The sequence below is a fragment of the Octodon degus genome, unplaced genomic scaffold (genome assembly GCF_000260255.1).
Source record: "Octodon degus isolate 3935 unplaced genomic scaffold, OctDeg1.0 scaffold00192, whole genome shotgun sequence".
Taxonomy (NCBI): Eukaryota; Metazoa; Chordata; class Mammalia; order Rodentia; family Octodontidae; genus Octodon; species Octodon degus.
The window spans coordinates 4,447,404-4,455,632 of NW_004524768.1; the positions used below are offsets into that span (position 1 = coordinate 4,447,404).

Genomic DNA, 8,229 nt, shown 5'->3' on the forward strand with positions numbered 1-8,229 from the left:
ATTCCTCTAAAATTTATGATTGGAGGTCCTATTCAAGCCAGCTATTCACCTCCTAGTTTTTTTTTTTTAAACTGGTGATTGAACTCAGGCCCTTGCACTTGTTCTTTATTCCACTGAGCCATCTCTCCGGCTCCTCCTAGGCATTTAAAAAAATAACTGAATCCATCACACCAAAGTGATATATGTACACCCATGTTTATAGCAGTGTAATTTGTCATAGCTAAATCTTTGAAACAACCCAAATGCCTATCAACTGAGGAATGAATAAAATGATAAGGTACTTTTACACAACGGAGTATTATTAAGCTATAAAAAATACAAACTTGAGGCTTTTGTAGATAAATGGATGCAACTAGAGTCTACATTTCTCAGTGAAAAAAAATCAGATCTACATTTGCAAGCATCCTATTACCTTGCTAGTGTGAGAGCCTGAAAGAGTAATAAAAACCTAAAAGGTACAATAGATACCATGAAAGGGAAAGAAATTGTTCAATGGGAAGGCAGAACTGGGATGAGAAAAAGGACAAATGAAAGAAGGGAAAAAGATATATTTAGGTATATATGCAAAATAGTTTGGATAATTATATTGTCTATTGCTGAAAAGGAGCAGTAAATACTTAATTTTTTTACTTTGATTTTATTTCTCCTTCTTTTGAATTTCTTATAGCTTCTTTTTAATTGTTTTGCTTTTTTATTCTTTAAACAAATCTTACATGCTTATATCTGATAATTTGAACAACTGGTTTGAAGATAGTATCATATAATACAAAAAATTTTTGAATGCCTATTATTTTGTTTAGTTAAATATTGTATCATTTCTAATGCTGGGTTTTTTTCTATCATTATTTTGCATTGTTTAAAAATAAAGAAAAGACTGTATAATGAAATGTTTGGTCTCATTGGTTTCAGCAAATGCCCATTCAAATGACAAGCTTCCAGCGCATATTCATCAGACATATAGGTGGAGACAGAGGGAAACTAGGACACTCCCCCTGCTGGTAACTGGCAGCAATTCTGAGATTTCCACATTGCTTCTAACTTCACATATTGCTGCTGAGACATGTTATGCTACTCCTAAACTTCATTCTTTCTACTTTTTAAATACTATTCTTTGGGAAACAAAGACCTATAGAAGATGAAGCACCTCTCCACTGCATTTTTTAGGATTTGAAGTTGGGATCTGTGAAATAAACTGAGAACTTATAAATTTTATTTCATATTTTACATGTACATGGAAGTCTCTAGAGAAAAATGCAGATCTAAACAAGAGGTTGAACATAGGGCTTACCTGCCATGTAACAAAGGTGATAAACTGGGGATGACTGGCAAAATAAGAGGGTTTGGGCTTTCAAGGGTAGCATTTTGTGGTAAGTCAGATGTGTGGTGGGGATGACAAATATTAAGTTATTTAGCAAGGTATGTTTGTACACCTCATCTCACAGCCCAGTGGTAAAAGCTGTCCTTACTACCCTGATATAATAGCAGAGGACTTCTTCATAAAAGGAAATATACATCTTGTTTGTAAGCAGATGGGAAAGAACAGATAGCTTTGCTCAAGGCTGTTATTTCTCAATTGCTTTCATCTCAAAATAATCCTTATATTAAAACAGCACATTATTTGATGTCATAGTCTTATCCCCCTCAGAATACAAGAATTCCAAAAGTATGTTGACCATATACTTAATGCAGTCTTCAAGGAAGCACTTCCAAGGAGAGATTGGCACTTTACAAGACCAGATTCCTACCCACTCTCTGCCCATCACCCTCAATGAGATGAAACGGCTGCACTATCTTTGAACATCACAGACTGAGTCACAAAGAGGGTAGTAATAAAATGAAACCAAGCCAGCAGAATTTCTCTGGTCCCCGTTTCTGGACTCCTTGGGATAGACAAATATAGGTTATATGCTTATTCACATAAAATTATAAGCTATATGCCTCATTAAACAGTGTTTTTGCTCAGTAGTCTTCAAGACCTGCTGTGATTCATTTATTTAGCTGCAATACACTTAAGCCCTTTTAAACAATCCAGTTGATATTCTCTCTCTCTCTCTCTCTCTCTCTCTCTCTCTCTCTCTCTGTCTCTCTCTCTCTCTCCTACTGGAAATTGTTGTTTTTTTCCAAGATTTTATCATCCATCATTGTGTTGTTAAGGGAAAATTTCAGGAAGAAGGAACAAGTAGAAGGAACAGGAAGCCAGAGCCAAGGTCTGGCTTTTATTGTGGCTGTGAGTACTGAGGAAAGTCAATTAGTTCCTTTTCTATTTTCCCACCCTATGTGGATTTTGTGTGATTTAAATTACATGCAACTTATTAAAGAATTTTAAGACATAATGTTGCAGTTATAAATATTGTGCATTTGGGTAATTGTAGGGTAAGTCCAAGGAAGAGGAGTAAGGGGGATTCAGTTACCCTGACCTGTGTGTATATGTGAGAAACTGCATTCTAGATCTCTACAGAACTGACACAAATTTTTGCTTAGTATAAGATTTTTTCCCAAAATAGTTTTGACCATTCCTTTTACAAATAAAGGAGCTCATCAAAATACCCCATCTGTCTTTGAATCATAAATGAACTTGGAAATTTGTTTCTATGAAACCAGTTGAGAAATGAATGTGACATTATTTTTAAAATAACATAAAAGAAGGAATCCAGACAGTTTGAACTCTTTAGATGTGAAAGTATTTTTTCTTTCCTTTTTTAAATGAGATTGTGATCTGGAAAAATGATCACTCGAGAATCAGAAAATAGTACATGCTAGCTGCTGAAAATTTGACTGGAACCCATTTTTCTATTCTTTGATTTACCTTCAGATAGGGAGGGAATGAAGATCATAGCCTTAGATTGTTGACCACTGGATGAGCCAAGAGAGGTAGAGGGAAGTACCTTCTTACAGAATGTACAGGTAGCCACAGAGCTATCTTGTATCACCCAGAGCACAACTGCACATCTTAGTGGTAGGTTGTCCTGGAGTAATTTTTCACTCGTTTAATACCTATTGATCAAATAACTTACTTAGCACCATTTGTGAAGAGAAGAAACTAAATAGTGGTAAAATACTCAGAGGTTTACTTCATCTATGTTGGGAAAGCAATTCTAATAGATGAAAAACAAAAGAATGTCTAAAAATGAGGTAATGAAGCAATAGTCAAGAATTACTATAAAATTTATTTTTAACTATTTCAAACCTGTATTAATTTTCTAAATCACCTCAGGCACAGGGTCTGCCGGCAGCAGTAGTTTCATAGAGAAGTGGATGCCAGCACTACATAACCTGATTTAAAATAATTAAGTCCAGATGATGTTGCCCAAGAAGAGGTCAGCACATTCACCACTGTGACCCAGATCATATTTCAAAAATGTCAAATCAAAGCTGTCTCACCAAAGCCTGATTTTTAATGAATTCCATGTGCATTTCACATCCTGAATACAAGAAATGGGTATCCATTGGGGAGTAAAATTCAGACTTAGGAAAACAAAATCTAGTGTGTGTGATCTTTTGTGAAATCTACTTCTGCGCAGTTACTCACTGTAGAGGTATTTACTGCTGCAGCAAGATGTTTTCACTTAAAGAAGCCATATAAGAAAGTCATCATAACACAAATAAAAGGGAATATGAGCTCTAGGAAACAGTGGAAATCTTGCCATTTAAATACTTAACAAATGCTGAAGCTCTATCATATTAATCCTTTTTTTCTTTTCTTTTTTCTGTATTTTAGGGAAGGGTCTACAGGGTGTTCAGGGTCTCACTACTAGATCAGACTTGTAGTGATTCTCCTGTTTACAGTCTCCCATGTGCTGGGATTATAGGTGTGCACCACAGTGCCCAGTCTCATTTGCCATCTCGGTGTGCCCGGGGAGAGGGCCTGGAAGGGCAGGCCCAGGGATCAAACCTGCAAGTAGATTTCACTTCATCTAGGGTCCCGCTTGACGGCCTTGGCTTAGAGCTCTGGGGATTTGAGTTTCAGCTCCTGCACAGCTTTCTGTTGAGCCTCCAGCATGGTCCTGATGGACCATGCATCCCTCTCCATCTCATGCTCTCGCTGCTTATACAAGGCCCACTTCTTCAGAAGGAGAGCTCTCCGCTCACTTTCTTCAAAGGGAAGTTCCACTTGAGGTCTTGATTCATCCAAGAACTTCAGAGGGGTAATAAAATCTTCAATGGGAATTAGTTCTTGGTTAGCCTTCTCCAGTTTTCGTAACCTCTTTTTCAAGCTGCCTCTTGCTGCTGGATTTTTTCTAGGATCTACCTTCTTCTTTCCCAGAGGTTCTACTCTCATGGGAATGAGTTCCCAGAAGGCCAACAATGAAGCTCGCTCGTGAGTATCTCTGATTTGTGTCCAGCAAGTTCCAGGAGGCCCACTTGACAGACGCAAAGCCGTGCAGCAGAGCTCAGTGGATCAGTGGCCGTGGCCTCTCCTGCCACCTGTGGGTAGCTTCCGGTAGTGTGCTTTTCTGTGATTCAGCACATCACAGCGGGGACAGGAACTCCAGCAAACCTTACACACTGCCGCATTCTGGCCAGGGTGTAGGAATTAGTCTGACACTGCCCCAAGCGCAGCCCTACTCAGGGCGTCCCTGACGTGTGCCACAAGCTATGTGCGCCGCAGTTTCTGAGATTCTCATGGTTTTCTTTTCCTCCTATTTGGGTACTGTGAGCCCGTCCTTACGGGGAACAGAACAAAGCTAGCCACGGCCTTATATTCCCCTTCCTCTCTGCCAAGGCCTGGGCCACTGCGGTGTAGTGGGAGTGGCTAAAGGGGCATCTCTGCTCCAGCGGGTCCACCTATCTGAAAACTGGGCTCGAGTTTCTAATAATCGCTCCTGCCTTGGTCTCCCACGCCACCCTCCCGGAAGTTGGCTCGTTTCCCTCATTCGTCTGCCCACCAGGGGCTGCTGCATTCTGGTGTCAGTACTGGAAAATATCCAATAGTTTGTATTGATGAATGGTGAAACATAGTTGATAAATCGGTCTCCAAATCAAGCTCAAAGACCTGGGTTTGATCCCCAGAACTCCAGGCTCACTATGCTGGCCACAGAAACCAGGCTTGGTGGCACATGCCTATAATCCCAGCACTGAGGCTGAGACAGGGGGATCATCTTGAGTCTGAGCTGTGTGGTGAGATCATGTACCAAATAAATAAAAGATTAAAAAAAAAAAAAAAACAGCTCAGTAGATTACAGCGCTTGTCAACAGGGGCAGGGGCCTGGGGTTTGATCCCTGGGCCTGCCATGCCAGACTAGCCCCCCGGGGCACGCAGAGACAGCAATTGAGACTGGGTGTGGTGGCGTGTGCTTGTAATCCTAGCACTTGGGAGGCTGTAAACAGGTGGATCACTATGTGTCCCATCTAGTAATGAGACCCTGAACACCCTGTAGGCCCTTCCCTAAAATATACACACATACAAAGAAAAAAAGAAAGAAAGAAAGAAAGAAAGAAAGAAAGAAAGAAAGAAAGAAAATCTAGAAAATTGTATATAGTAAATAAACCCTTAGTATGGTGTTTTTTTGCCACTGTTGCACCAGGAAGCTCTTTTTAATTTTTAAAGACAGTACAAAATAATATAAAAACAATGAAAATTACAAATGATACAGAATTTGATTCTACCTCTGTGGACCCACCAGGAGGAAGCCGTGGGACTGGAAGCCACCAGGTGCAGTCATTCCACCTCAGCAGGCCTACCAGGAAGGAGAAGTGGTCCCAGGAACCAGAAGGTGCAGCCAACCCATTCCACCTTGGCAGACCTACCAGGCGGAGGTCCCATTCTGTACTTCTGGGCCTAGCTGAGCCCACACCGAGGCCCAGAATTGCAGGAGCATTCTCTGGACACAGAGGAAGCAGCATGTAACTGAGGTGAACTAGTCTGCCTGGAAGTCTCTAGGTGTATAAAGGGAAGGTGCCCAGACAGAACTCAGGGAAGCTAATTTATATACAAATCCTCAATTTAAGATCTGCTTAGTTATACAGCTATAATGTTTGCATCTGTAATCTAAAGTAAAACCCATTAATTACAAAAGTTTGTCAGTTTCTAAATTTCACTAACTGTTGTTAGTATTGCTAATTGTTCTACTGCGAATAGGAAACTATATCTGTCTTAACTAAGTGAATTGGTGGTTTTTTGGTATTGTTTTGTATTTTGGTATTATTGGGCAATAATACCAAAATTATGTATTTTGGTATTATTGGATAATAATACTAAAAGGTGCTTGGGTAATAGCTTCACAAAAGCCCTACATTCAAGGACAGAGATCAGTGTCAAATAGAAACCAATTTCTCAATGAGTAGAGAAGGAAATATCTTGGGATGCATACAAAACAATCTCTGACACAGGAGAGATACCAAAAAAGCCAGACTCTTTACAGACAGGGTCTGAATCCAGTGACACAGCTACCTACTATCCAACTTTCAAAAAATGGAATCAGAAATAAAAATAAAGAGTTGTTTCTGAAACAGAAAATGCAAAAAAAAAAAAAAAAAAGAAAAAAAAAAAAAAAAAAAAAAAAGGAGCAAAATGCATTCTCAGGCCCTAAGTCCATCCAAAAATCTCAGGAGACATCAGCATAGAAGAAGTTGGAAATCACACACCTGGATTCTTTGAAATAATAGCAACTGAAACAAAGAAACAACTGAATAAGAGTATAGAAGAAATCAGATCAGAGATAATCTCACAGGTAAAAAAAGAAATGATAACTACAGTGAAAGAACTTTTAAGCATTTCTAAACAAGACACTGATTAAAAAAATAGAGGAGAAAAGAAAAATGATGGAAACCTTGAATGAACAATATAGGAAAGAAATAGAATGCATGAGAAAGCTTCAAAGAGATATATAGGAAATTAAAAACTCAATCAGAAGTTGACAAAACCATTTGAATGAAAGTGAAGTTCAACACTCGGACCTTGAAGACACCATTGCAGCTAGTGAAAAGGTAAGGAAAAATCTATTAAAATCAACTAGGATGCAGGAAACAATAATTCAACGTCTGCAAGACAATGCAAAGATGAGCAACATAAGACTAGTAGGCATCAGTGAGAAAGAGGGAGGCAACACAAATGACATAAAAAGAATATGTAAGGAAGTAATAGCATAAAATTTCCCAAATATGGGGAATCAATCTGACCTTCAGGTAACTGAAGCATATAGACTTTCAAATAATATCAACCCAATTAAAACTATATGAAGACATATTATAGACAAGATCCCAGAAATCCAGCACAAGAACAATATACTAGAAGGTGCTAGTGAAAAGAAATAGATAACATTTAAAGGAAAATCCAACAGAATAATGGTAGGTTTCTCCTCACCAACCATTAAGTCAAGAAAAGCATGGAGAGAAGTACTTCAAGTCCCCCCCAAAAAAAAAATCCCACCTAGACTGATATAGCCTGCAAAACTCTTTCAAGCCTAATGGAGAAGTGAAGTACTTCAACAAAGAACAACTAATGAAATTTATGAAGACCAAACCAACTCTGCATTTAATACTAAACAATATTCTAGAAAGGGATCAAAAACCCCGAAATTCCAAGAATGGCAACAGAAAGAACCCATCCAATATGGTAAACAATTAAACAGAGGAAAAAAGTAGGGAACCAATAATAAGAAAATAACATAACAAAGCTAAATCAATACGTATCAATTACAAATACCAATGTAAATGGACTCAATTCACCAATTAAAAGAAATAGACTGGCAGAGTGGATTAAGAAACAAACTCCAACAATAGCTTTGTACAAGAAACACATTTGACCTATAAAGAAATTCATAAACAGAAAGTCAAAGGATGGAAAACAACACTACAGGTTATAGGGCCACAGAAAAAAGCAGGACTAGCTATTCTGTTTGCAGACAATCTGAACTTCCAACCAAGAATGATCATACAAAATGAAAAAGGTCACTATATATTGTTTAGGGGAAAAATGTAAGAGGAAGAGATAATAGAGATAAATATGTATGCACCAAATATAGAAGCAACTAACTACATAAAATAAATTTTAAAGAATATGAAAAATATAATAACCAATATTATAATCTCATCAGGCAACCTTAAAGCCATGTTATCCCAAAAACATTGGTTGAGCAAACACAAAATTAGCAAAGAGGTGGCAGAATTGAACCAAACATTTTTTTTCTTTTTTAAAAAAATTTTATTTATTTATTTGTGTGTGTGTGTGTGTGTGTGTGTGTGTGTGTGGCCAGCTCAGCCCACCAGGGGGCGGGCTGGCTGGGATGT

The 8,229-nt window shown here is 38.3% G+C and overlaps 1 pseudogene; it reads right to left on the bottom strand.

The window, feature by feature from the left end:
- Nucleotides 1–3,910: 3,910 nt before the first annotated feature.
- Nucleotides 3,911–4,515, bottom strand: LOC101562960 (annotated as a pseudogene).
- Between the last annotated feature and the right edge of the window lie 3,714 nt (nt 4,516–8,229).